The sequence below is a fragment of the Callospermophilus lateralis genome, chromosome X (assembly GCF_048772815.1).
Source record: "Callospermophilus lateralis isolate mCalLat2 chromosome X, mCalLat2.hap1, whole genome shotgun sequence".
Classification (NCBI taxonomy): domain Eukaryota; kingdom Metazoa; phylum Chordata; class Mammalia; order Rodentia; family Sciuridae; genus Callospermophilus; species Callospermophilus lateralis.
This window is the reverse complement of record NC_135325.1, coordinates 53875527-53903100: the sequence shown is the minus strand read 5'-3', so window position 1 is coordinate 53903100 and position 27574 is coordinate 53875527. Positions and strand designations below refer to the sequence as shown.

The 27574-nt window shown below is 38.8% G+C and overlaps 1 protein-coding gene, 1 non-coding gene and 1 pseudogene across 4 annotated transcripts in view; 1 reads left to right on the top strand and 2 right to left on the bottom strand.

The window, feature by feature from the left end:
- Window positions 1–27574, bottom strand: part of Ophn1 (oligophrenin 1) — a 370997-nt gene that overhangs the window by 317873 nt on the left and 25550 nt on the right. The window lies entirely within an intron of this gene.
- On the top strand, window positions 10020–10253 carry LOC143639315 (small ribosomal subunit protein eS28 pseudogene; annotated as a pseudogene).
- LOC143639608 (U6 spliceosomal RNA) lies at window positions 11939–12045 on the bottom strand. Its single transcript, XR_013154751.1, has one exon. It is a non-coding gene; the product is annotated as a U6 spliceosomal RNA (small nuclear RNA).

Below are 27574 nucleotides of genomic sequence, written 5' to 3'. Positions count from 1 at the left end.
CTCTGGCATTCCTACCCCTATCCACTTGATCTTAGACCCATCTAGGTTCAGCCAGAGCCCACTTCATTCAAGAAATCTTTTCTAATTACCCCAGACCCATTAATATCTCCTTCCACTAAACATACAGTTATCTACCATCTGTGGCATCTCTCAAGCGTGGTGCTACTTTGTCAATTAATCATCAAATAGACTGTAAGCCTCCTGAAGATAGAAAATCAATCAATCTCCCTCTTTCTTTGCTGCTCCCTCTGCATGCTACATCCCACATTGCTTCTGTCCCAGTTCGGGGTATATTCAAAGTGATAAACAAATACTGATTCACTCATTTATGAAAAAAATGTCAAATCATATTTCACATATATGAAGATGGAGAAATGTGCTTAGTAATATCACATGCCCAAAATGTGACAGTGTAATGAATTGTTAAAAAGCTATGGAGTCAGATGGCTTAGGTTAGAATCCAGATTTTACCACTTATACATATTTAAACATGAATAAGTTTTAAACTTCTCTATGCCTCAAGTTTCCCTGTTTGTAAAATGGGAACAAATGTCACTCCCTAATTCACAGGGTCATAATAAGTATTAAATGAGATAACACAAATGCAGCACTCAGTCTAGTACATAGAATAAACTCTCACCAAATATTAGCTATTGTTATTGATGCTGACCTAGGTTTAAAAGTAGGCCTTCTTGGGGCTGGGGATGTGGCTCAAGCGGTGGCGCGCTCGCCTGGCATGCGTGGGGCGCTGGGTTTGATCTTCAGCACCACATAAAAATAAAATGAAGATGTTGTGTCCACCAAAAACTGAAAAATAAATATTAAAAAATTCTCTCTCTCTCTCTCTCTCTCTCTCTCTCTCTCTCTCTCTCTCTCCTCTCTCTCTCTTAAAAAAAAAGTAGGCCTTCATACTGAGTATGGGAAATCTTTCTGAGATGACAAATACATTCTAAAATTTATTTTGAGGCTGTGGATAAAACTCAGTGGTAGAGTGCTTGAACCTCATGCAGGAGGCCCTGGGTGCAATCCAGAGCACCATGAAATAAATAAATACAAAAATAAAAATTCAGTAATCTCAGGGGCTGGGATTATGGATCAGTGATAGAGACTTGCCTAGCATGTGTGAGGCACTGAGCTCAATTCTGAGCACCACATATAAATAAATGAATAAAATAAAGTTCCATCAACATCTAAAAAATTAAAAATAATATATATAAATAAAATTGTGGTAAAGATTGCACAACTCTATGAATACACTAAAAAACATTGAATGAAACAACATGAATAGCTGAATTTTATGGTACATGAATTATATCTCCAAAAAACGATTTAAAATAATAATCCCCCAAAAGAATAGGCCTTGCATCTATAAATAAATTGAAACAGTGTAAACAGGGAGGGGCCTTGCCCCAAAGTCAAGTTATCAGCTTTTAATATGTCATAGACATATTTGCCCAAGGCCAATTGTATCCACAAACTTCACTTTTCTGTTTCTTTTTTCTTTCTTTCTTTCTTTTTCTTTTTCTTTTGAGGGAGGATAGGCAAGATCTTTGTAGTATTTGGCCCACCCTGGAGGAAGGGTGAGGGTCATCATGGTAAGCATGGAGCTTATAATGAAAATGCTACTGAATGGGATAAAGGATGAAGGGGGCAGAAAGACAGATCACCTCTCATCTCAGACCAAATGCAGACTGCCTAAGTCTACTCAGAAAGCATTTTGGCATGACGAAAAAGAAATCAGACAGGCAGGGCTGGAGGAAAATTCTCCAAAGGGAAGCTCAACATGAAAAACAAGGGGAAATAAATGGAAAACAACAGGCTCTCCAGAAGAGGACAAGTCCCCAGGGATCCTCAGAGAGCTCCAACTTGTTCCTTCAGTTCTCTCATCCATGAGAGATCTAACTGCATTCAGTTATCTCAGGCAGAAACTCCACAGCAGAGAAGACTGTGTCATGTTTATATCTTTGCCTTGGTGTTAATGGTGATAAAGCCAAGATCTAGATTCCACTTAACCTGGAAGGAAATTCAGAATAATTACCTCAAGGAAAAATCTGTGAGGTACTGCACTCTGACCTGGGCTAAGTAATTGGAAAGTGAGGAAAAAATTATATGTCATCTACAATTTATGGGGGAGGGATGAGTGAATTAAAAATAAAAAAGCTGGTGAATATATTTAATTCCTATTAAAAACCAGGTAGAAGTTATGGAGAGAAGAAAACAGATTACAAGGATGTCAGTGCATGTCAAATTTTAAAAAAATGGTCACCCACTAGATCCTTAAGTAACTTTCCTCACCTCACTACTCCTTCTCATTTATATTATTTTAAAAATAAAAGCTTTTTAGAGGTACCATTTTCCCAGATGGTCACAGAGCAGACATGCAATTATTTTTTATAGTCGGGCCTAGTGGTGCATGCCTAGAATCCCAGTGGCTGAAAAGTTTTGGAGATGTAGCTCAGTGGTTAAGTTCCTCAGGTTCAATTCCTAGTATATATTAAAAAAAAAAAAACCTGCAATATATTGTTCATTAATTTCATATTCTATTACCATTTGGTTTTGCTTTTACAGAAGACCCTCCCATCAGTCAAAAAGTTCTAAGAGCACAAAAATTTCAATAGTATTTAAATGACCCCCTCATATTGCAAAAAGGAACAGTAATCTAGGACTCAAAACAGCTGGGTTTCAAATTCAGTTTTGTCAATACTTGTGTAACATTATGCAAGCCCCTCTGATCTTCAGCTTCCCTCTCTGAACTATGAGGGATTTAAACTAGGTCAGTAGTTCTCAAACTCAAAACTACTACTTGAATACTCCTGGGGGACATGTGTTAAGGTGTGGAGGCAACTATACTTGGCACGAATGACTGGGGAACACTACTGGTATTTATGATAGGGGAGTAGGAAAAGCTAGGAATACTGGACATCTAGCAATGCCCAGAACATACACAATGGAGACCCATCCTGTGCAATGCTGAGGGCATATTATTGCCCTCTCTCAGGGGGAAAAAAAGATCTTAGCAAGGTGGTGGCACACGCCCATAATCACAGTAGTTCAGGAGACTGAGGCTGAAGGGTCGTAAGTTCAAAGCCAGCCTCAGCAAAAGTGAGGCAACTCAGTGAGACCCTGTCTCAAAATAAAATACAAAATAAGGGGGTTGGGGATTGGCTCAAGCGGTAGCGTGCTCGCCTGGCATGCGTGCGGCCTGGGTTCGATCCTCAGCACCACGTACAAACAAAGATGTTGTGTCCGCCAAGTACTAAAAAAAATAAATAAATGTTAAAAAATTCTCTCTCTCTCACTCTTTCTTTAAAAAAAAATACAAAATAGGGCTGGGATGTGGCTCAGTGGTCGAGTGTCCTGAGTTCAATCCCTGTTCCCCCCTCCCCCCAAAAATAAATGAATAATTACTTAAGATCTTGTCGAGTCTTGTTAGATGAAAAGAAAAAAAAAGGAAATTATACTACATTTTATTTCCTAAAATGGCTGATTAATGAAGCCTCTTATAGAACTCAGAATAAGATCTGAAACTGGGAGTGAAGATTACAACATAGATCTCTCTCTCCCTCCCTCTCTCTCCCTCTCTCTCTCTCTCTCTCTCTCTCTCTCTCTCTCTCTGTGACACACACACACACACACACACACAAACACACACACACACAAACACACACACACACAAACACACACACACACACACACACACACACACACACACACAGGAGGAACTTCATTAACTGCAACCAGATGTTCCTTAACAACCATTTGTTTAAAAAACCACAAACAGTAAATTCCATTAGACGCTGTTGTTCACATTTGAAATCCAAGTAAGTCTGAGTTAGGGACAAGTAAAAAAAAGGTTGGAAAAGTACTCAAAGGACAGCAGGATGTTCACTCTGCTGGTCCCATGTGTTTTGAAGCCAACAAAAGAACATGGGTGGTTGTTTATCAGCTTCATCCCAACAGTCAAGAGGGTGGAGTTGGAGAAGTTTTGCCTATTAAATTAATTTAGTATTTTTAATGCTTGCTCCAAAATTCTTCCCACAAATCTGCATTATGTATTCTGCCTTATGGATTAAACAATGAATTCTTTGTTTCTGCTACTTGTCAACTCCAAGGTAAATCAGTTGGAATAAAATTTCTATTTCCAAGGACTTAACCACAAACTGCTGTGAACCAGCAATTAACTTACTGATATAAAACCAGCAGCCAGAGAGAGAGAACATCAAAGCCTAAGAGAAGGGCCAACAGCTAAATAGAATCTTTGAGGGCATGGCTTTGAGAAAAAAAATAGCTTTCTTGATTTTTCTGGACACAAATTGTGATAATGCTATCCAAACCCATTACTAAGCAAAGCCAAATTTAACCCCTTCCTGAAACTAGATAAGAGACTACAGTGAATAAACCATTTCCTTTTAAGGAGTTAGTTTTGAAAAAAGTTATTTTCTATGGCAGAAAAGGCAGACCTCTGTGGCTGGCCCCACCTTGGCAGCAGTCTCCCCAAATCCAGCCTAGAGTTTCAGAAATTTAAAAATCCTGAATCTGCACTAGTCGTTTTTGCCAGTGACCTCACTGGGCTTGTTTCCAAATTCTAGGGTCTAATGTTTCAAAATAAGGCCAAACCCAATACTGAACAATCATCCTTACTGTTTAGCAGTGTCTTCTAAGAATCTTTTGCTTCCAACAAATTCTCCTATATACTGGGGGAACTAATATCCATATTTGGCTCTATGAACTATTATTGGCCCTGCCACCCACCAGTTGATTTCTTCCAGCCAATCTGTCTGCAGCTGTTATTGGCCTTCATCAACCTACACAGTCCTTCTTAAAAGCCAGTTGTGTGGGTCAATTCATTTTGTAAACTCAATAAGGAAGGGGAGAGGCGAACATCTTGTCTCCATCTAATATTTGCAAAAGGTGGAATGCAGAAAACCTGAGGTAAACTAACAATTTATACCACAGAGAACTGATTTTTAACTGTCAGAAGGCTTTCTTCTCTCACCTCTGCTCCCAAATATCAAAAAACAATTAACAAAGGGTAACAAAGTCAGACCATCAAAAGCTATGCTTGACTTATTCAATTTAAATGGGAATTTCAAATTTATATACAAACAAAATTCTCTTCACTGTCTCTCCTTCCTCTCTCATGCATTGGCAAGTAATGATGGCTCTACTTTCCAAATATAGCCTAAATCTGCACATTTACCTCCACCACCACTTTAGTCTAAGCTATCATTATCTCTTCCTCAGATAATGGCAATGGTCTCCTAACTGATTTCCCTGCTAACAATCTTCAACACTGTATCAGCAATACATAGAACTATGCCTGGCATATAGGAGATACTCAATAAATATTTGTGCAATAAACGAATATTCAACAATGTTTTAGTGAGCACTTATCTGCAAAACTGTGCTGGGGCTATGGGTGACAAAGACAGACAAAACATGGTCCCTTCCCTGAAGGGGTTCATACAAAGTAGAAAGTTTAAATAATTATAATACAATATGGTGAACACAATAATAAAAATATACAGCAAGCCAGGCGAAGTGGGATTACACCTGTAATCCTAGCACCTCAAGAGGCTGAGGCAGGAGGATCACAAGTTCAAGACCAGCCGCAGCTCCCAAGCAAGACCTTAAAAAATTTGGCCAAACCTTGTCTCAAAATTAAAAACTAAAAAATGCTGGGGATGTTGCTCAGTGGTTAAGCAACCCTGGGTTCAATCCATGGTACCAATACATACATACATACATACATACATACATACATACAACAAAGGTAGTGGAGTATAGAAGAGGGGTCATTTAACTGTTGGATGTGATACAGAAAACTTCTCAAGATTTGAACTGGAGCTTAAAGAATGAGTAAATTTTTCCATACTGAAAAAATGTGTGAAAGGGCATGGCCAGCAAAGGGAACAGCCAAGTAAAGAACGGAGTATTAAGCAAAGATGTGGAGCACAAGATTGGGGATTATTTTTTGAAACAATTTAAGTCAATTGGTGGGTAAGTGAAGGATGTATGTGAGAGTAAAGGAAGGTTGAAGAGGTATACCACAGTCAAATTATAAATGGCCTTGTATGTATGCATTTTTTTAAGAAGTTTGGTATTGCCAGCATAGTGGTGCACACCTGTAATCCCAGCAGTTCAGGGGTCTGAGGCAGGAGAATCACAGGTTCGAATCCAACCTCAGTAACTTAGCAAGACAACTTAGGGAGACCATGTCTCAAAATACAATATAGAAAAAGGGCAGAGGATGTGGCCTGATGGTTAAGCACCCCTGGTACAAAAAAATAAAAAATTTTTAAAAAATCCAGCCTCAGCAATTTAGGAAGAACTTGTTACAAAATATAAAATAAAAGGACTGAGGATATAGTTCAGTGGTAAAATGCCCCTGGGTTCAGCCCCTGGTTCCAAAAAAAAGTTTTAAAAAATTTGGTGTTAATTCTTACAGACAATGGAGTGAAAAGGATGCATCCATTCAACAAATATGGATTATCTGGTCAGACTGGGTTTTCAGAAATGATAACCCAAGCAACAGGGACAAGGGTGCACGAGAGTAGGGAAGAAACTGGAGAGAGAGAAATTAGAAAACTGCTGCCAATTCAACCGAGAGATTTTTAAACACCATAGATTCTGGCCCCACCCTAGAACTATTTTTTTTTTAACTTTTTTTTGAGTGAGAGTAAGAGAGGGAGAGGGAGAGAGAGGGAGGGAGAGAGAGAGAGAGAGAGAGAGAGAGAGAGAGTTTTAATATTTATTTTTTAGTTCTTGGCGGACACAACATCTTTGTTTGTATGTGGTGCTGAGGATCGAACCCGGGCCACACGCATGCCAGGTGAGCGCCCTACCACTTGAGCCACATCCCCTAGAACTATTAAATCTAAATTTTTCAGAATGGAAATCAAGAATCTATGTTTTAAAATTGTTTTCCCTGTGAAAGCAACACATGTCCATGGGGAAAAAAGTCAACCTGTAAGATGAGTATGAGTCGAAAATACTAATTTCTCTCCCCATTTTCCTGCATCGACAAATACCACTATCCCCCCACCTTTCATCCAATGTCATTGTTCCAAAGTGTGACAGTGAGAGATAGGAGGAGAGGAGAAGGGAGGGGAGGGAAAGGGAGGGGAGGGGAGGGGAATGGGGAGGGCGAGTAGGGAGGGGAAGGGAGAGGAGGGGAGGGAGAGGGCGAGTGCGGAGGGGGAGGAAGAGGAGGGGAGGGGGAAGGGCGAGTGGGGAGAGGAAGGGAGAGGGGAGGGCGAGTGGGGAGGGGGAGGAAGAGGGGGGAGGGGGAAGGGCGAGTGGGGAGAGGAAGGGAGAGGGGAGGGCGAGTGGGGAGGGGGAGGAAGAGGGGGGAGGGCGAGTGGGGAGGGGGAGGAAGAGGGGGGAGGGCGAGGGGGGAGGGGAAGGGAGAGGAGGGGAGAGGGGAGGGCGAGTGGGGAGAGGAAGGGAGAGGAGGGGAGGGGGGAGGGAGAGGGAGAGGAGGGGAGGGGGGAGGGAGAGGGGGGAGGGAGAGGAGGGGAGGGGGAGGGCGAGGGGGGAGGGAGAGGGAGAGGAGGGGAGGGGGGAGGGCGAGGGGGGAGGGAGAGGGAGAGGAGGGGAGGGGGAGGGAGAGGAAGAACACCTGATACTGATTCAGTGGGTCTTATCAGGGCCTGGGAAACAATTACCACGTGTGAGCCTTATCTCAGAATTTGAAACACCTGTCAGTATCCTAATAAACTACAGAGCATCCCAAACTTTAATGTGCATAGGAATCACCTAGGCATCTTGCTAAAATGCAAGTTTTTGATTTGGTCCATGTGAGAAGGGCATGAGATGTTACATTTTTAACAAGCTCCCAAATGATGCCAAAACAGCTGATACAGGGAGCACACTTTACAAGTTCTGGTTCCCAGCCCAAGCTACATTAGAATCACCATGTGCTCAGTGATCAATCCTTTTTCAAGCAATCCCCCCACAAAAAAAATAGAAGATATAATGCTTCCTAATTCATTCTCACACCAGCTGTTATGGTTTGAATCTAAGATGTTCACTGAAGGTCATGTGCCACTGTCTTGGTTGCCAGCCTGTGACACTATTAAGAGGTGGTACAACCTTTAGGAGACAGGACCTAATTGGAGGAAATAGATCACTGAGGGTGGGACTATGAAAGGTATATTTTGTCCCTGGGCCCACTATACCTCTCCCCCTCCCCTGCCTTCCCCTCACCTCCTCTTCCTCCATCTCTCTCCCCACAACCTCTCTCCCTACTTCCTGGTTGCTATGGGATAAGCAGATTTCCTCTCATACATCCATCCACCATAATGTGCTGCCTCACCACAGGCCCAGAAACAACAGTCAAATGACTATAGACTGAAACCATGAGCCAAAATAATTCTTTCCACCTTTTAAGTCACTTTTGTCAGGTATTTTGTCACCATGACAGAAAACTAACATATCAACTTTACCCTGATACCAAAACCAGATAAAGACACTTCAAAAGAGCAAAACCATAAGTCAATATTATTCCCTCATCAATATTGATCGAAAAATCCTTAATAAAAGGCTGGAGGTGTAGTTTGGTGGTAGAGCACATGCCTAGTATACATAAGGCTCTGAGTTCCATCCCCAATTAAAAAAAAAAAAAAACGATGGGGTGGGAAAATCCTCAACAAAAAGAGTAGCAACCCAAAGACAACAGCATACTAAAAGAAGATTACAGATTATAACCAAATGAATGTTAGTCCTCAAATTCAAGAATGGGTCAACATACAAAAATCAATCAATGGAATGTATCACATTAATGATGAAAATAAGGAAAAACACATGATCACTTCCATTAATGCAGAAAAATCATTTGACAAAATTTGATACACTTTCATGATTAAAACACTCAATGAACCAAGAATATAAGGAAACATCCTCAGTCTTATGAAGGCCATATTTGAAAAAATTGCATTCTTTGTTTTTTCTTTCTTTTTTTTTTTTTGAGGGGGGGGGGTATTTGTTTTTTGTGTTTTCTTTTTAAATTAAAATTTAATTTTATTTTGGTACCAGAGTTTAAACACATAGGAACTTAACCACTGAGTCAACTCCCCAGCCGTTTTTAATTTTTTATTTAGACACAGGGTCTGGCTAAGTTACCTGGGGCCAAATTGCTGAAACAAATTGCAATCCTCCTGCCTCAGCTTCCGGAGCTACTGGGATTACAGGTGTGTGCCACCACACCCAGCCTACTTTTACCACCTTTAATCAGAAACCTTTGAATTTTGGATTATTAAAGTTCTATTCAGAGCAATTGGGGAATAAAAAGAAATAAAAAGCACCCAAACAGGAAAAAAAGTAGTAACATCATCTGTTCACAGATGACATAATCTTTTATTTAGAACACTCCACAGAAGAAAATGTTAAAGCTAATAAACAAATTCAGAAAAATTATAGGAAATTAAAATCTACATTCAAAAATCAGTTGCATTTCTATACATTAATTAGCAAACCAAAAAAGGTAGTTAAGAAAACAATTTCCCTTACAAATCAAAAAGAACAAAATATTTTGAGTAAATTTAACAAAGAGTCAAAAGACATGTACAAAGAAAAGCACAAAACATTGCTAAAAGAAATTTTAAAAGACACCAAAAAAAAAAAAAAAAAAAAAAGGAAAAACATGGCATGTTCATGGCTGGACAATTACTATTTTTAAGATGACAGCACCCAAAGCAATCTATAGATTCTATGTAAGCCTTACCAAAATCCCAATAGCAACGGACACAGTGGTACATGCCTATGTCCCAGCTACTCAGTAGGTTGAGGCAGGAGGATCAGAAGTTTGAGGCCAGCCTCTGCAACTTAGCAAGGACCTATCTCAAAATAAAATTTAAAGAACAGGGCTAGGGATGTAGCTCAGTGGTAGAGTGCCTGCCTGCCTATCATGTACAAGACCCTGGGTTCAATCCCCAATATTACCAAAAAATTAAGAAATGCTAATAGTGTTTTGCAGAAATGGAAAAATTCATCCTAAAATTCATATGGAATCTCTCTCCATGGACAGCCGCAGCACTGCCATCAAGGACACAAGCCATGTGCAGCCCATCAAGCTGGTCAGGGTCACCAAGGTGCTGGGCAGGGCCAGCTTGCAGGGACAGTGCACGCAGGTGCGCGAGGAATTTATGGACCACACAAGCCACTCCATCATCCTCAATGTGAAAGGCCCCATCCATGAGGGTGATGTGCTAACTTTATTGGAATTAGAGCGAGAGGCTCTGAGGCTGTGCTGAATTTGCTGCTGGGTCCTGAATCTGTACTACTTGGCCCAAAGGATGATCTGCATTTGTTAAATAAAGAGTGTGTATTGTTAAAAAAAAAAAAAAAAAAAAAAAAAAAAAAAAACATGGAATCTCGAGAGACCCTGAATATGCAAAAAAAAAAAAAAAACTTGAAGAATTTAACAAAATTGGAACATTCACACTTTCTGATTTCAAAACTTACTAAAAGACTACTAGTAATCAAAAAAGTATGGTACTGACATGATGACAGATGTATGGACCAATGGAATAAAATATAGAGTCCAGAAATAAAGCCTTGAGGATATTGTTAATAGAATTTCAAGAAGGATGCCAAGACCATTTAACGGGGAAAGGACAGTCTTTTCAACAACGGGTTCTGGGAAAACTGGATATCCATGCACAAAAAAATGAATTGGAACCTTACTATATACCAAAAATTAACTCAAAATTGATTAAAGGGGGCTGTTAGTAGAACTCAGTGGTAGAGCCCCTGCCTAACATGCTTGAAGCCCTGGATTCAATCCCCAACACTACAAAAAGAAAAAGTATGAAAGTCCTAAGCAAAAGAGCTAAAACCATAAAATTTTTGGTTCTGAGGATTGAACCCATAATATCTCACAAGCTACACAGGTGCTCTATCACTGAGCTACTCATTAAGATCCAACTATAAAACTCTTAAAAGAAGACATGGGGAAAATTCTTCATGGCATTGGATTTTACAATGATTTCGTGGATGTGACACCAAAAGCACAAGCAACAATAGAAAATAAATAATAAAGTGAATTTCATCAAACTTAAAAATGTTTGTACATAAAAGACCACTATCAAGGCATTGAAAAGGCAACTTACAGAATAAGTGAAAATATTTGCAAATCATCTAATGAGGGATTTATATCTAGAATATATGAATAGCTCCTATAACTCAAAAAAAATTTTAAAAATGAGCAAAAGTCTTTTTTTTTCTTTTTTTTATTGGTTGTTCAAAACCCTACAAAGCTCTTGACATATCATATTTCATACATTAGCATACATTAACTTCAAGTGAGTTATGAACTCCCTTTTTTACCCCAAGTACAGATTGCAGAATCACATGGGTTACACATCCACATTTTTACATAATGCCATACTAGTAACTGTTGTATTCTGCTACCTTTCCTATCCTCTACTATCCCCCCTCCCCTCCCCTCCCATCTTCTCTCTCTACCCCTTCTACTGTAATTTCTCACCTTGTTTATTTTCCCATTCCACTTACAACCTCTTATATGTAATTTAGTATAACAATGAGGGTCTTCCCCTTTTCTCTCCCTTTCCCTCCCACCTCATGTCTCTGTTGAATGTTAATCTTTTCTTCCTGCTCTTCCTCCCTGCTCTATTCTTAGTTGCTCTCATTATATCAAAGACGACATTTGGTATTTGTTTTTTAGGGATTGGCTAGCTTCACTAAGCATAATCTGCTCTAGTGCCATCCATTTCCCTGCAAATTCCAAGATTTTGTCATTTTTTAGTGCTGCGTAATACTCCATGGTGTATAGATGCCACATTTTTTAATCCATTCATCCATTGAAGGGCATCTGGGTTGGTTCCACAGTCTAGCTATTGTAAATTGTGCTGCTATGAACATCGATGTGGCAGTATCCCTGTAATACGCTCTTTTAAGGTCTTCAGGGAATAGTCCGAAAAATATGGAACGCTTCACGAATTTGCGTGTCATCCTTGCGCAGGGGCCATGCTAATCTTCTCTGTATCGTTCCGATTTTAGTATATGTGCTACCAAAGCGAGCACAGCAAAAGTCTTAAACATTTCTAAAAAAAAAAAGGTATAGAAATAAAGCAAGCACCTGAAAACATTCTCAACATAATTAACTATTTGGGAAATTCAAATCAAAGCCACAATGCGCCAGGCACTGTGGTGTATGTCTGTAATCCTAGCAAATCAGGAGGCTGAGGCAGGAGGACTACAATTTCAAAGCCAGCCTCAGCAAGTTAATGAGGCCTTAAGAACTTAGCAAGATCCTGTCTCTAAATAAAAATAAAAATAGGGACTAGGGATGTGGTTCAGTAGTTAAACGCCCTAGGGTTCAATTGCCAGTAGGGGGAAAAAAGAAAAGAAAACCACAATGAGATTCACAACCATTAGGGTTATTTTTATTTTTTAAAAAATGTGCTGACAAAGATATGGAGAAATTAGAACCCTTCTGCTTCCTGGTGGAAATATAAAATGATGCAACCACTGTAGAATAGTGTGGCAATTCCTCAAAAAAGACAAACAGAGAATTACCATGTGATCCACCAAACCCACCTCTGTGTTTATACCAAAATAAGTGAAAGCAAAGACTCAAACAGATAATTCTACACTGACACTCATAGCAGCATTACTCACAATATCGAAGAGATGGAAACAACCCAAATATTCATTGATAGATAACTAGATATACAAAATGCAGTAATATATGCAATGAGATGTTGTTCAACAATAAAAAAGAATAAAATTGTGACAAATGCTATAACATAGATGAATGTTGACAATATTATTCTAAATAAAATATGCTTGACACAAAATGACAAATATTATGACTATACTTATATTACATATCTAGAATAGGCACATTCATAGAGAGAAAAGAGAGGTCAGTGGCACACACCTGAAATCCCAGCAGTTTGGGAAGCTGAGGCAGGAGGATCATGAGTTCAAAGCCAGCCTCAGCAACTGTGAGATGCTAAGCAACTCAGTGAGACCCTGTCTCTAAATGAAATACAAAATAGAGCTGGATATGTGGCTCAGTGCCCAAGTGCCCCTGAGTTCAATCCCGGTACCCCCCCACACCAAAAAAAAAAAAAAAAAGAAAGAAAGAAAATTAGAATGGTAGTTGCCAAGGTCTACAGGAAGGGAGAAATGAGGAGTTGTTATTTAATTAGTAGAGTTTCTGTTTGAGATAAGTACTGAAAATATATAGTGGTGATGGTTGTATGACTTTGTGAATATATTTAATGCTGCTAGATTGTACACTTAAGTATGGTTAAATGAGAAACTTTGTTTTATGTATATTTTACTACAATAAAAAAAAGAAATCTCAGTGCCCAGGCACCCATCCCACACCAATTACATCAGAATCTCTGGGAGTGATCCAAGCATCAGTATTTTTAAAGCACCCCAGGTAATTGCACTGTTCAGCCTAGATTGAAAACCCGTGCTTATTTTCCCCTCTTGACCATGGACGCCCATTTGTGTTTTTCCAAGCCCAAGTGAGGTCATCTCCTCACTTTCCAAGTTGTCTCTGAATACTCATTTCTACAATGACCTGAATTAGTAATACACGAGGATACGATTCCTACACTCCAATATCATGAAAACTGTGTTTAGGGGTGGAGATGTATCTCAGTGACACAGCACTTGCCCAGCATGTACAAGGCCCCATTTTGATCCCCAGCACTGCAAAAAAATTTTTTTGAATGAGAAAGTACTTACAGATAAAAGGATATAATATCTCAGAATTTGCTTCAAAGTAACTGGGTGAGGGATATCCATAAAACAGCTTGGCCATGTGTAAGTAATTGTTGAAACTGGATATGAATACATGGGGATCTTCATACTCTTCTACTGTGGAGTATATTTGAAATTTTCCATATAAAAATGGAAACAAATTTAATTAAGTTTACAGTGGAAACACTGTAATCTAAAATTTTTAGTAATGAGACTGTGACCCTATAAATTATGTTATATAGAATGAATGAATAAAATTTGTAACAACATGGGGGAGATGACCAAATATGTGACCTAGTAAAAAAAAAAGCAAACTATCAAAATCATCATACGCAGAATGTTCCAGTTTTTAAGTAGGTTGTTGAATATGGTGGAGAACAGTATTGGATCTGGAGTCTAGCAGATTTGGGTTTATGCCACTTATGGTGTAAAGGAGGCAAAAAAAATAATAATATTCACAGATGAGGTTTTTGTAAGGATTGAAATGATACAATGTATTTAAAGCACTTGAAAACTTATCATCTGCAGCAGCAGCTATATGTAGCAAGCACTATTTTTAAAAAGCAAAATAGCAGGGTGTGGTGGCACATGCCTGTAACCCCAGTGGCTCCAGAGGCTGAAGTAGGACGATTACAGGTTCAAAGCCTGCTGATTACAGGTTCAAAGCCTGCTCAGCAACTTAGCAAGACTGGAAGCAATCTATTGAGAACTGTTTCAAAATTTAAAAATAATAATAATAATAAAAAGGGGTTGGGATATGGCTCAGTGGTTAAGCACCCTTGGGTTCAACCACCCCATACCCCCCCACAAAAAAAAAGGAAATAGATTGTCCTTTCAGAGCCTCCATAAAGAACCTAGACTGGGAGTGTGGCTCCTTGGTAGAACATTTGCCTAGCATGCGCACGACCCTTCACAATAAATAAATAAATAATAAAACCCTAATGCTGTTGACACATTGACTTTAGTGCACTAAAAATGATTTTTACATTTCTGACAACCAGAGCTGAGAGAATTTTTTTTCTTTTCATCCACTCAATTTGTAGTAATTTGTAAGAGTAGCAACAGTAAAACAATACAAGGCATACATATTATTAAACAGTGGTATCATGTAATACTCTTCTAAACATTCCTTTTCATGTCTTGGAAATTGCTCCATATCAGTAAATATTGATCTGCCTCATTCTTCTTAATAGCTTCTTAATGTTTCATTTTACAGATGAAACGAAATTGTTTAACCAGTTCTAGAGTGATGGAAATTTATTTTTTACTTGTTCTTTTTAGTTATACATAACAGTAGAATAATTTCCTGTTCTTGTGGTTGTACATTTTGTGGAGTTACAATGATCATATATTCATATATGAAATAGGAAAGTTATGTCCAATTCATTCTACTGTCTTCCCCATTTCCATGCCCCCTTCCCTTCCTCCAATTCCTCCTGTCCAATTCAGTGAATCTTGTCTACACCTCACTGCCCACCTGCCTATTGTGAGTCAGCATCCACATATCAGAGAGACCATTTGGCCTTTGTTTTTTTTTTGGGGGGGGAGTGACTTATTTCACTTATCATGATAGTCTCCAGTTCCATCCATTAACCAGCAAATGACATAATTTCATTCTTCTTTATGGCTGAGTAATATTCCACTGTATATATGTACCACATTTGCTTTATCCAGCAATCTACTGATGGGCACCTAGGTTGTTTCCATACTTTAACTATTGTGAATTGAACTACTATGAACATGGATGTGGCCACATCACTTTAGTATGCTGATTTTAAGTCCTTTGGGTTTATGGTAAGGAATGGAATAACTGGGTAAAATGGTGGTCCCCTTCCAAGTTTTCCGAGGAATCTCCATACTGCTTTCCAGAGTGGTTGCACCAATTTGCAGTCCCTCCAGCAATGTATGAATGTGCCTTTTTCCCCACACAGTGATGGAAATTAGATTTGTTCCACTCGTTTGTTGTTGTTCTTTGGGGTTTTTTGTTTTGTTTTTAACCCAAGGGTGCTTACCCATTCAGCTACACTCCCAGTCCTCTCCATTTTTTTTTTTTTTACTTTGGGAAAAGGTCTCAATAAGTTGCTGAGGATGGCCTTAAACTTGCAATCCTCCTACTTCAGCCTCCTGAGCATCTGGGAGTGCAGGGGTGTGCCACTGCTCTCAGCCACTCATTTGTTCTTATAAACAGTACTATATAAATCATAGAATTCCTGTATCAAAAGTATGTCCATTTTTAATTTTAGCTCAATCTGCCAAACTCCCTCAATAGAGAATGGACTAATTTCTACTTCAGCAATGTATGAATGAATAACTACTCATTTTTAACTTTATTTATGATGATTTTTTCCTATATAGAAATTTGAGTGTTTTGTTGTCAAAGAAATCATCTTTTCTTTGGCTGCTTCTTAATCCTGTACCACATTTTAAAATTTTCTGTACTCCAAAACTAATTTTTAAATATTTCCATTTGTTTCTAGGAATTTGATCAAGGATAGATGCAAGTTTTCCCCATAAAAATGGTTACCAAGTGTGACCTCACAAACTTTGATAAATAATTCATCTTCTCCCTACTGATTTGAAATGCCATCTTTATCAGGTATTAAATTTTTATTTGAATTCCATCTCCTACTAGCTTTTTGTTAAATTCCATTGATTTGTCCTTAATATCATGCACTATTAACACACTATTTTAACTATTGTGGTTTAACAACATGTTGTATTATCATCTCTGATAAAACTGGTCTCCTCTAAATATTTCCCCTTTTCCTAATCTCTCTGGGTTTGCTTGCCTGCTTTTACATATACATTTAAGAATCAGCATATCTAGTCAACAAAAAAGTGTATCTTTATTTTGCACTAATTTTAATTTCTCCTAATAAATTTATTGAAGTTTTTTTTTATGTTATCTTCCTATTAGTCTGAAACTTATTTTACATTCCTTGGTAATTTTTTAAATATGGGACTTACATATTGTTCACTGTTTGTTCTTATTTTCTCTTTTCTGTTACTATGAAAATAGTGTCCTTCTATTATACATTCTGATTGTGACCAGTTGACACAAAGGCAACTGATTTCAGAATTCCTGAGGATTTTTCCTTGAAGGTATCTACAAGATTCAGAAGAACAGATTACTGAGGGTAGAAACAGGCTAGTGGGACCCAGAAACATTCCTCCCTGAGATAATAAGGTTTTCCTGTATGACCAGAGAAAATCAAAGTTGTGGAAGTACATGGCCACTCCCTGTTTCCAGGACAAGGGGACTTGTGATGGGACATGCGGGGAGTCCTTGACTCTGAATACTATAGTAAGTTCCCTGCTCTCACAGGATGGGCTCTTGGGTAAGTAGAGCTTGCTTCTCCCCCACACCAGGAGAACTTGCTCCCAGAGGCATGTGACTCTCTGGACTGAAGGGCTCACTGCAAATAATTGGGTCCTGTTTTTAATAGTCTCTGGGTGGCTAGTGAAAATTACCTCCTCATTATAAGCAGTTTTTGCCTTAGGAACAACACCAGGACTGCTTAGCAAGAGCTTATTAAAACACCCTCCAGCAAATTCTCCCAGATTTCTTTAATCATTCTCTCAGTCTGAAAGTTCTATTCAGATAAAATCATAGCAACTTAAAGATCTTTCCCTTCATCTATTTATTTATTTATTTATTTTGCTTCCAACATCTAATTGACTATAAACTCAAACAACAAAAGCTTACTAAAGGATTCCCAGAGTTTACCAAACAGGCCCCCCAAACAGTGCCCCAGGCCTCTTATCAGTAAAGCCAATTAGATTTCTCATGGGCAAGTCTGCAGTTTCCCAGGTATATGAATGCATTTTCACACTAGACTTAGCATAGCATATCCTGAGAACCCAGCCCTTTCCTTCCCTCCTCTCCCCTTTCTTCCCCTTCCCAAGGATTGAAGCGAGGGGTGCTTTACCACTGAACCACATCCCTAGCCTTTTTGTTTGTTTGTTTGTTTGTTTTTGAGATCTTGCTAAGTTGCTGAGGCTGGCTTTGAACTTGCAATTGTCCTGCGTAGCTGGGATTATAAGTATGTGCCACCATGCCAGGGCAATAGTCATTTCTTTTAGTTATTTTTGGTCTTTAACTAATTAACCCTTTTTAAATTCCCCAGATTCTTTTTCTTTATTCTTGCTCTTCCTTGGTACTGTTTCTTCATCTCAGATCAGACTCCCTCCATCCTTCAACATTTACAAAATGGTGATTTAATATCTTGCTCAGGGTTTGAAAGCCAGCCCTTGGGCAGCTCTTTCCAGACCAGAGCATCTGTAGGAAAACTACCAGACTGAGGCAACAAAGTGCTGCAAAGAAACTGAAGCTGTCTTTGATCTTATATCAGCTCCTGCCTTTCCTCTGCCCTTTCATTCACTAGCTCTTTATCTACTAGTACTGGTAGGAAACACTCTCATGCTTGCTCATGATTACATGTGTCTACACGTGCTTCAACCTATGCTTTATCCAATACAAGAGAGGCCTACCTAAGGATCATCCTCTTCCACAGCGCTCCAATGCTTGTCTCTTTCAGTTTTTTAGCTGTTGCTCCATTAATTGATTTCAGCTGCAGCTATAATAACACCGTGGGATGATTTCCAAAGATTTCAAGCCAACATATTTTTCACTTGAAATTTTCAAACCCACAAAATGTTCCCCTACCCCTTCTATGTGTTCCACTGCTGTGGTGATGATGCATTTAATGGTGGAAAAGAAACCACAAAGGAACACAGCACAGTCAGGCTTATAAAGAAATCACTTATTCTTGGTCTTTCTGCTTTGCATGTGGATCACATTTACACAGTGTCCATCAGCTAAGGCCCTCATGTAGAGCCAGTGTGTTGCCTCAGACTGAGTCAGGAAAGCTCCTCGATCTATATAAACCCTGATGTCCAACCTTCTCCGTGAAATTGTTCCTTTACAGGATTCCCCATCTCGGAGAATGGCCCTACCATCCATGTGAAAACCCAAGAGGCATCCTTGATCTTCTGTCTCCCTTCCTTCCATTTCCAATCCATCACCAAGCACCACTTACTGATGTGAAATCTTAAGTATCTCTTTAATACAGTTCTTTGCATCTCCACCCTCAACCATGCCATCATCCTTCCTTGCATGAACTCATGAACTACTGCAACTAACACCTACCTGGTCTCATTTCATTCATTCTTGCCCATGTTAAATTCACTCTCCACTGTGCAGCCAGAGAAAGCTCAATATACAAATATTTTATATATACTTATAATATACATATAAATATATATAGTACATATAATTTGCTTCATCACTTGAATCTTACTATTTTAAACCCTCTGATAGTTCACACTGTTTCTCCCTAGTCTGGACTACAGCCTCTGAGTGATTAGGCAACTATTCAGTAACTTCCACAGTGGACTTTCAGTTTCTTGAAGGAGAAAAATAGCAAGCTTTTCTCAACTTCAGAGTCTTTGCACACTGTTTCATCTGCCTGGAATGCTCTTCCCTATTCCCCAACCATATCTATGAGGACTTAGTGCCTTCATATTATTTATTTCTCAAATTAAAGGTCATCATTTCTAAGAGGCTTTCCCTGACTACTTTACCAAAAGAAGGTCCACCTCTGTTACTGTGTAAGCCTTTGTTTATCCCTGAAAAAAATTTTATCACAATTTACTATGATTTTGCCTGCTTACAGTTTTCATGCCTGCCTCTACAACAAAAGTTCCCTGTAGGCAGAGATCATGTAAGCCTTACTTGCTACACTATCCCAGTAGATAATATATAAAAGGTATCCTTATAAATACCTCTTTTTTTGTGAATTGAACATCAAATCCAGGAGTGCTTTGATCTCCTGTCTGACCTCTGAGCTACATCCCCAGCCCTTTATAAAATTTTTGTTTTCAGACAGGGTCTCATTTTTAAGTTGACCAGACTTGTCCTCAAACTTATGATCCTCCTGCCTCAGCCTCCTGAGTGTCTGGGATTACAGGCATGCACCACGGTGCCCAACCAATAAGTGTCTCTTAAGAACTCAAGTTCTGACTGAATTGAATATCTCCTTATCCCTCTCCCTTGCCTTTCCCCAGAATCCTGGATTAGGTTTCTGCTATGTTTTTTTCAGAAAGTCTTTACCATGTGTGGTGGATATTGTGCTGCTCACTAAATACTGATGATTCTTCCTTCAAGGTGCCTGATAGGACTACACTGCATTGCTTCCTCCAAAGGCAACTATGGTCATGGGACATGCTTTGGCCAATGTAATATAAGCAGATGTAATGTGTGTTATTTCCAATACTTCTTTGTGGAGGTAAACAAGGATTGAACCCAGAGACATTTAACCACTGAGCCATATCCCTGATGCTTTTTTATATTTTACTTTTAAGACAGGGCCTCATGAAGTTTCTTAGGGCCTCACTAAGTTACTGAGGCGGGCTTTGAACTCACAATCCTCCTGCCTCAGCATCCTGAGCCACTGGGATTATAGGTGTGCACCACCACACCCAGCTCCAACACAAATTTAGAGAGCTATGCAGCAAACTCTCCCTGCCCCAGTGATCATAAAAGCATATGTGGAAATGGAGTTACCATCATCCTCAGCCTCTGAGATTTATGATGAGAGAGACATCAGCCAAACCTCTGTGGGTGGGCATCATGACCAAGAAATAAACCTTTGTTGTTATAAACCATGAATATTTTGATGCTATTTGATACTGCAGCATAATGCAGACCACCCTCATTGACATAAATTTATACCAGGTTTTAAAACTAGATTCTCCAACAGATTTTTAAGTGCTTTAATCTTTTTACCCTTGCATATAATCTCTACCCCGGTTTATATAGGCCCCACTTCATCATGATTAATGACAAAGACAGGATTCTCATAGTGGATCTCAAATACTTGTTGAAAAGTTATGTTTAAATACCTTTGTTTTATTGATTTATTTTTATTTGGTGCTGAGGATGGAACCCAGGGCTTCACATGAACTAGGCGAGTGCTTTACTGCTGAGCCACAACCCCAGCCCAGAAAAGTTATTTTATATACTGATTAAACTATAAATGTACCTAGTCACTAATATATCTTATCCTGGAAAGAAAGTGAGGAAAAAAAATTTAATGTAGGATAAGTATGCTGAAAGAGTTACATATTTCAACTAACATTTACTGAATGTTTACTATCAGCCAGGCACTGTACAATATTCTTATTAAAGAATCAAAACCAATTCCCCACCAAGGAAGAGATGAAGAGGCTCACAGATATAGCTAAATGAATAAGATAGATTAATAAATTAATAAGATGATTCATAAGTACATATACTTATGTATGGTATAAATAACATATAAGTGACTATCAAGGGGCAAATGGTTGATGGACCTTCTACAGGTGGTGGCACTGGAGTCTGGCCTGAATAGATTCCAGATAGATTGTGGAATAATAAATAAAGCTAAATAGAATTCCATCAGTTCCACGAATGCTTTCTGAAAGCTTGATATATGCAAGATGTTATACTTTCAATCATGCAGTAATATAAAAAGTATTAAGAGACAACTCTTATCTTTGAGAGCATCAAATGTAGTAGTAAAGATGAGTGCAGAAATATCTATAATACCAATGAAGCTACAAACATCATGAAATACAGATTGTCCCACAAGAGTTCAATGAGACAAGATCCCATTCAACTAGGGAGATCTGGGAGGAATGCAAAGACAAGGTGAGATTCAAAGTGGGTCTTGAAGGGTCAACAAACAAGAAAATTCCAGGAAACAAAAAGAATATCCTGAGTAAAAGGGACTGAGGAGGAAGAGACCTGAGCATAAGTTTCCTAAGTCCAATTTAGCTTGACAGCAATGTTTATAATGGGAGATAAAAGGAGTGAGGCTGAAAAAGTCAGGTAGGCCTATAATCTGGAAAACTGTGAAGGCCACGTTGACCACTCTTTTCCTGAAACAGTTGTCAGTGTGGGAAGCCACTAAACATTTCTCAACAGGAAGTGGCATGGTGGGTACTTTGGTTTGAAACGGTTCATCTGTGGTAGTTATAGGATTAACCTAGAGGAAAGTTAGTTGGGAACTAGTGTTTGCTCAGATAAAAAGTAACACTGGGGTTTGAAATACAGCAGGAAGAAAGGGCAGGAAAAGGTGGAGATACATGCAAAAGACACTGCTGGAGGTAAACCTACCAGATTTGGCCATTTGCTGGATGCAAAGGGTCATGATGAAGGTAGAAAGGAGGGGAGGGAGGAAGGGGAGGGAGGGACTAAGGACAGAAAAGCTGCCTTTGAGGTTTTATGTCTGACCAACTGGCAGACTAGCAATACCATGAACCAAAATAAGGAAGTCTGTGGCATGTGAGGAAAATGCTTAGCTAGGTTTTGTCTCAAAGAAAGACAAGGGAAATGAGTAAATGTCAGTCTGAATCTAATCATTAAAACCCAGGTGTAAATAAATCCTGCTGCATATCTTGTTGAAAGGTTTCATGATCTGTACTCTTCAACTGCACAGGAAGAGAGGTAATAAGTGCTATATATCATGCTGAATCTCAGTAATGTGTACAAGTAATTCATGTTAAAAAGAAGAAACAGAGCCTAGCACAGCGGCACATGCCTATAATCCCAGCAGGTTCGGAGGCTGAGGCAGGAGGATCACAAGTTCAAAGGCAGCCTTAGCAACTTAGTGAGGCCTTAAGCAACTCAGTGAGATCCTGTCTCTAAATAAAATATAAAAAATGGCTGGGGATGTGGCTCAGCGGTTAAGTGCCCCTGGGTTCAATCCCCAGTCCCAAAAAGGAAAAGAAACAGAACTAGAAACCAAAAAACCTGATGAGATATTCAGAAGAGCATTTGTAAGATCCGTTTTACAAAAGACTCCATATATTTTCATAATAAAAAGAACCAAGAAATCCAGGTGTGGTAGCACATGCCTGTAATCCCAGCAGCCCAGGAGGCTGAGGCAAGAGGATTGCAAGTTCAAGGATAGCTTTGGCATCATAGTCAGATTATGTCTCAAAATAAATAAATAAATAAATAAAAAGAGCTGGGGATGTGGCTCAGTGGTTAAATGCCTCTGGGTTCAATCCCTGGTGCCCCAAACAAAAGATAGTTACCTTATACCACAGGCAGTTCTTAAACTTTGGTAATCAATTGAACACTATGGACTCTCCTCCCCAAAGAAACACAAACAAAATCATATTATCACAAATTAAAATATAAAATGGAGGGAGGCATTTCATAATAGAGAGCTTTGGTTGCACAGACACATCCAAAGCAGATTCAGTACTGTGGTAGGCTGACTAGAGAGAATGACAGTGTCACAGAAGATTGCAATTTGAAACCAGCACTAAATCACAGGCAGTGAGGTGGGAAGATGATGAAGAAAACAAAGCCAAAGAAAGAATTAAGACACAGTTCCCTCTGCCAAATGTCCCTGTGTGCTAAATAGGAAAAGGAGCACAACCACAACATGTTTCAAGTCTACAGACTCCAGCAGATCACACTTTATTCAGCAATAGATGGTTTAGGAAGTTTGTCTTGGAAGCTTTCAGACCACTAGCCTCAGAGGCTAGATACAGAACCTGTGTAGAATGTGTTTAATTTTAACTGAATAGAATACTCAGATGATCCTTATGGAAGGAAAAGAGGCACCAAATAAACTGAAAAACCAAATCAAAAAACAAAAAGAAAGAAAGAAAAGAAAAAATCTCAAATCAGGGAGACACAACTCTTGGTAAGAAGCTTTCTTAGAGAGAGGGTTGTGTTTATTGCAAATGCAATATGGGAGTCATATGCCTTTTTTAATTGCTACTCTTCCCCCCAGATCAGCAATTTTTGCACATGTACAGGCGTGTTTTCTTTTCAAAGGTGTTGATGTTGAAATGATAATCTGCTTGCAATCTGCAGAAATCTAAGTGGGAGTCGGTGCTCAGCAACTAAATCAAAGAGCAAGGGTTCCTTTCAACTTTAAAAAAGAAACTTCCCTATCACAGATCTACTGCTGTAAAAACACACAGAGCTGTGCCAATTGACTGCTTCCTCATTTGTGACTTGTGTACGAACCTCAGCTCAAGATCAGGGAAAGGAGCAATGATGAGTATCAATAGGGACAGCAATAGGAACTCTGAGAACTTGAGTACTGCCTAAGACACGCTGCTAGAAGGGTAGAGAATTTCTTGAGCAAAATGGACAACTATCCCACCAAGGCTCAGGGGAAATGCTAAAAGAGAACTGTTTATGGAGATTGGCACATGCAGTGGAATAAAAAATGAGGGCAATAAAATACTGAATACACACTCAGAAGACCTGGATTCAAGTCTGTTTTCCCACTGAGTAACTCTGTATGTATAACTCATTCAGCTTCTTTATCTGTACAACAGATTTCATGATAACCATTGTACCTATTTCAAAGAATTGGCATGTGATGACAAAATGCTGTAACCATTATGGGAAACGGTATCATGTTTCCTCAAAAAGTTAAAAACAGAACTAGCAGATGATCCAATAATCCCACTTTGAGTACACTGCCAGAGGAAATCAAATGAGGATCTCAAAGAGGTATTTGAACATCCATGATCAACCGTAGCATTATTCACAATATCCAAGAGCTGGAAACAATCCAAATATCCATTGATGAATGAAAAGACAAAAGGTGGTACATACACAGAGTGGAATATTATGCAGCTTAAACAGGAATGAAATTACGACATATGCTACAACATAGATGGATACTGAAGACATTATGTTAAGTGAATAAGCAAGTCACAAAAAGGCAAATATAGTAGGATTCTACACACATGAAGTGATCAAGATAGAGAAAGCCCATTGAAACCTAATGTAGAGGAGCTGGGGCTGGGGCTCAGCCGTAGCACACTTGCCTGGCATGTGTGAGGCATTGGGTTCAATTCTCAGCACTGCATATAAACACAAAATAAAGATCTATCAACAACTAAAAAAAAATTAAAAACACCAAATGTAGACAGGTGGGTGCCAAGGTCTGGAGGAAAGCCAGAGAGGGAATTAGTGTTTAGGGGGTATGGAGTTTAAGATAACAATATTTTGGAGATCTGCTGCACCAATGATGCAAATATATTCAATGTGACTAAACTGCACAATTAACAATAGTTCATATGGTAAACTTAGTGTTATGGGTTTTTATCTATTTATTTACTTATTTATTTTTTGTGATACTGGGGATTGCACCCAGGGCACTCTACCACTGAACTACATCCCAGTCCCTCTTATTTTACTTTGAGACAGGATCTGGCTAAGAGGCCTCAGCTGGCCTCAAACTTGCCATCCTCCTGGCTCAGCCTCCAGATTCACTGGGATTAGAGGTGTGTGTCACTACTCCTGGCTTTACCACATTTAAAAAAGAAAAATAGGGCTGGGGTTGTGGCTCAGTGGTAGAGCACTTGACTAGCAAGTGTGAGACACTGGGTTTGATTCTCAGCACCACATATAAAAAATAAAGGTCCATCAAGAACTGAAAAAGTATTTTTTTAAAAAAAGAATAAGATCTGGTGTGAGATGCAAACATGATCACAAAACTGACGTGATTTATTTACATTGAAATAATAAAATCCTACATAAATGTGTAGCATTTGCTTGTCCCTCAGCTATTCCCCCATTCTACTTATGATAGTTTTTGAAATTATTTTCTTTGTTCTCTATCTTGGCATAGCCACACTCATGCATTACAGCTGAGATCAGACTTGTGAGCACTTGGAATTTCCCAGATGTCAGAAGAAAAGCTGGAAGGCACCTCAATTCCCACCCTGTTAGAAGAAGCTACTACATAATAAGTGATCCCTATCTTCATCAGGTCTGTATGGTAGGTTAATTCTCAGATGATGCAAGCAACCTGATATAAGTGAAAAGGAAAGAAAGTACTCCATATTCCCACTTGTTAACCTTTAATTCCTTTTACACACATCTTTCAACCAAGAGATTGTTCCTAAACCCTTGGAACATAGTGGGCCATGGAAGCAAGAAACTATTACATAAACAGCAATGACCTAATGATAACTCAGTGTAATTCACCATCCTGGACTATTTCCTGGGCCAGAAAACAAAATAGCTATAAAGGACATTATTGGGGCAATCAGTGAAATTTGAATATGGACATTAGATTAGATAATAGCATTATATCAGTATTAAATTTCCTGAATTTAATAGTTGTATAATGGGTATTAAACAAATATCCCTGTTCTTGGGAAATACATGCTAAAGGGTTTAGGGGAAAGGGGCATAATATGCATAATATGCATTCTCAAGTAACCTAGAAAAAATAATGCCTGAATATTTAGAGACAGGATAAGGCAAATGTACCAGAATATTAAGCTCAGTGAAGCTGAATGATGGATATACTGAAATTCTTTGTACTATTTTGTGGTAAAATAGCTGGTAATGATGCCCACATGGTCTATCACCTTTCCAGGATCATTCCAAAACAGAAAGAATAATGATGACACCCATATAGAAGACTTGGAAAGAACAAATACTTCCCTCAAAAGATCTGTATTATATTCCATTACTCTAAACATACATTAATGTATTGTTCATTGATTCTATCTTAAGTCTCAGTATTTCCACCTGTAAAATGGAAACAGAAATATGTTGCAACAGTTGATCACTGTGGAGATAAAATGAGACAATGCTTATAGTAAAGCTCTATATAATTTACATTTTTGAAGTTTAGGGATGCAGGTCAGTGGTACATCATTTGCCTAGCATGTGTGAGGCCCTGGGTTCCATTCCACACATGGCAGCCAGGCGCAGTGGTACATGCCTGTAATCCCAGCAGCTCAGGAGGCTGAAGCAGGAAGATCAAGAGTTCAAAGCCAGGCACAGCAAAAGTGAAGCACCAACCAACTCAGTGAGACCCTGTCTCTAAATAAAATGCAAAATAGGGTTGGGGATGAGGCTCAGCGGTCAAAGGCCCCTGAGATCAATTCCTGGTCCCCCCCCACACACACAAAAAAGCCTCCTAGAACCACACACAACCTAATTGTAGCACTTGGTAACATACCAAAAGAGATAAGAACCATGCATTACTCTCCAAATAATGCCACAGTATCAGCATAACAGTCCCTTGCCAATGTTCTGCACATATAAATTATGTATAAGTATATAAAATCATCTAACTAGGAAAAATAATAAAAGTACTTTTGTAACATACTGATCAATAAAATGTTAATACAATAATGCCCTACTATTCAGCATTATCAGATAATGAGACATTAAAGAAAGTTAATTTTCAATTCAAATAAATTTTATTCCTTTAAACATTGAGAACTTTTGTCATTTTATTGTGGTAATAGACAACTAACATTTAATCATTTCCTGCCTTATTAAATGATTTTGGATGACTCAATTTCATCATGTTGACACCAGTAATCAATCTGAGGCTGTCATATACGTGTGGAATGTTCAAGTACATAAGAGGACTATTGACCCCTATATAAAATGGATACAGAGTACAATGCTTTACATTAAGACTTTATGTCTATATTTTTCAGATATTTTCAGGCTCCTCCCCACTTCAACTTATTTCAATTGTCACTTATTTTCATTTCCAGACCCCTCCCCACTTCATGTCCACACCCACCCTATTTCTGCTTATAAATTTCTGAGGGTTATCAACCATATCAAAGTTTAAAGAAAGAGCCAGTACACTTTGGAAAACAGTGTCTCTCGTGGAGTACAATGCCCAGTGAAAAAATCACTCTAGCTACTTAGAGACATTGGGATGAAGCAACTTCTAGATTCCCAATTTTATTCTAAATGGTGAGATCTTTAGAAAACTGACCTTCAAATGTATAGAGGTATTACTGTAATTCAGCAATGACAGCAGTGACAAGA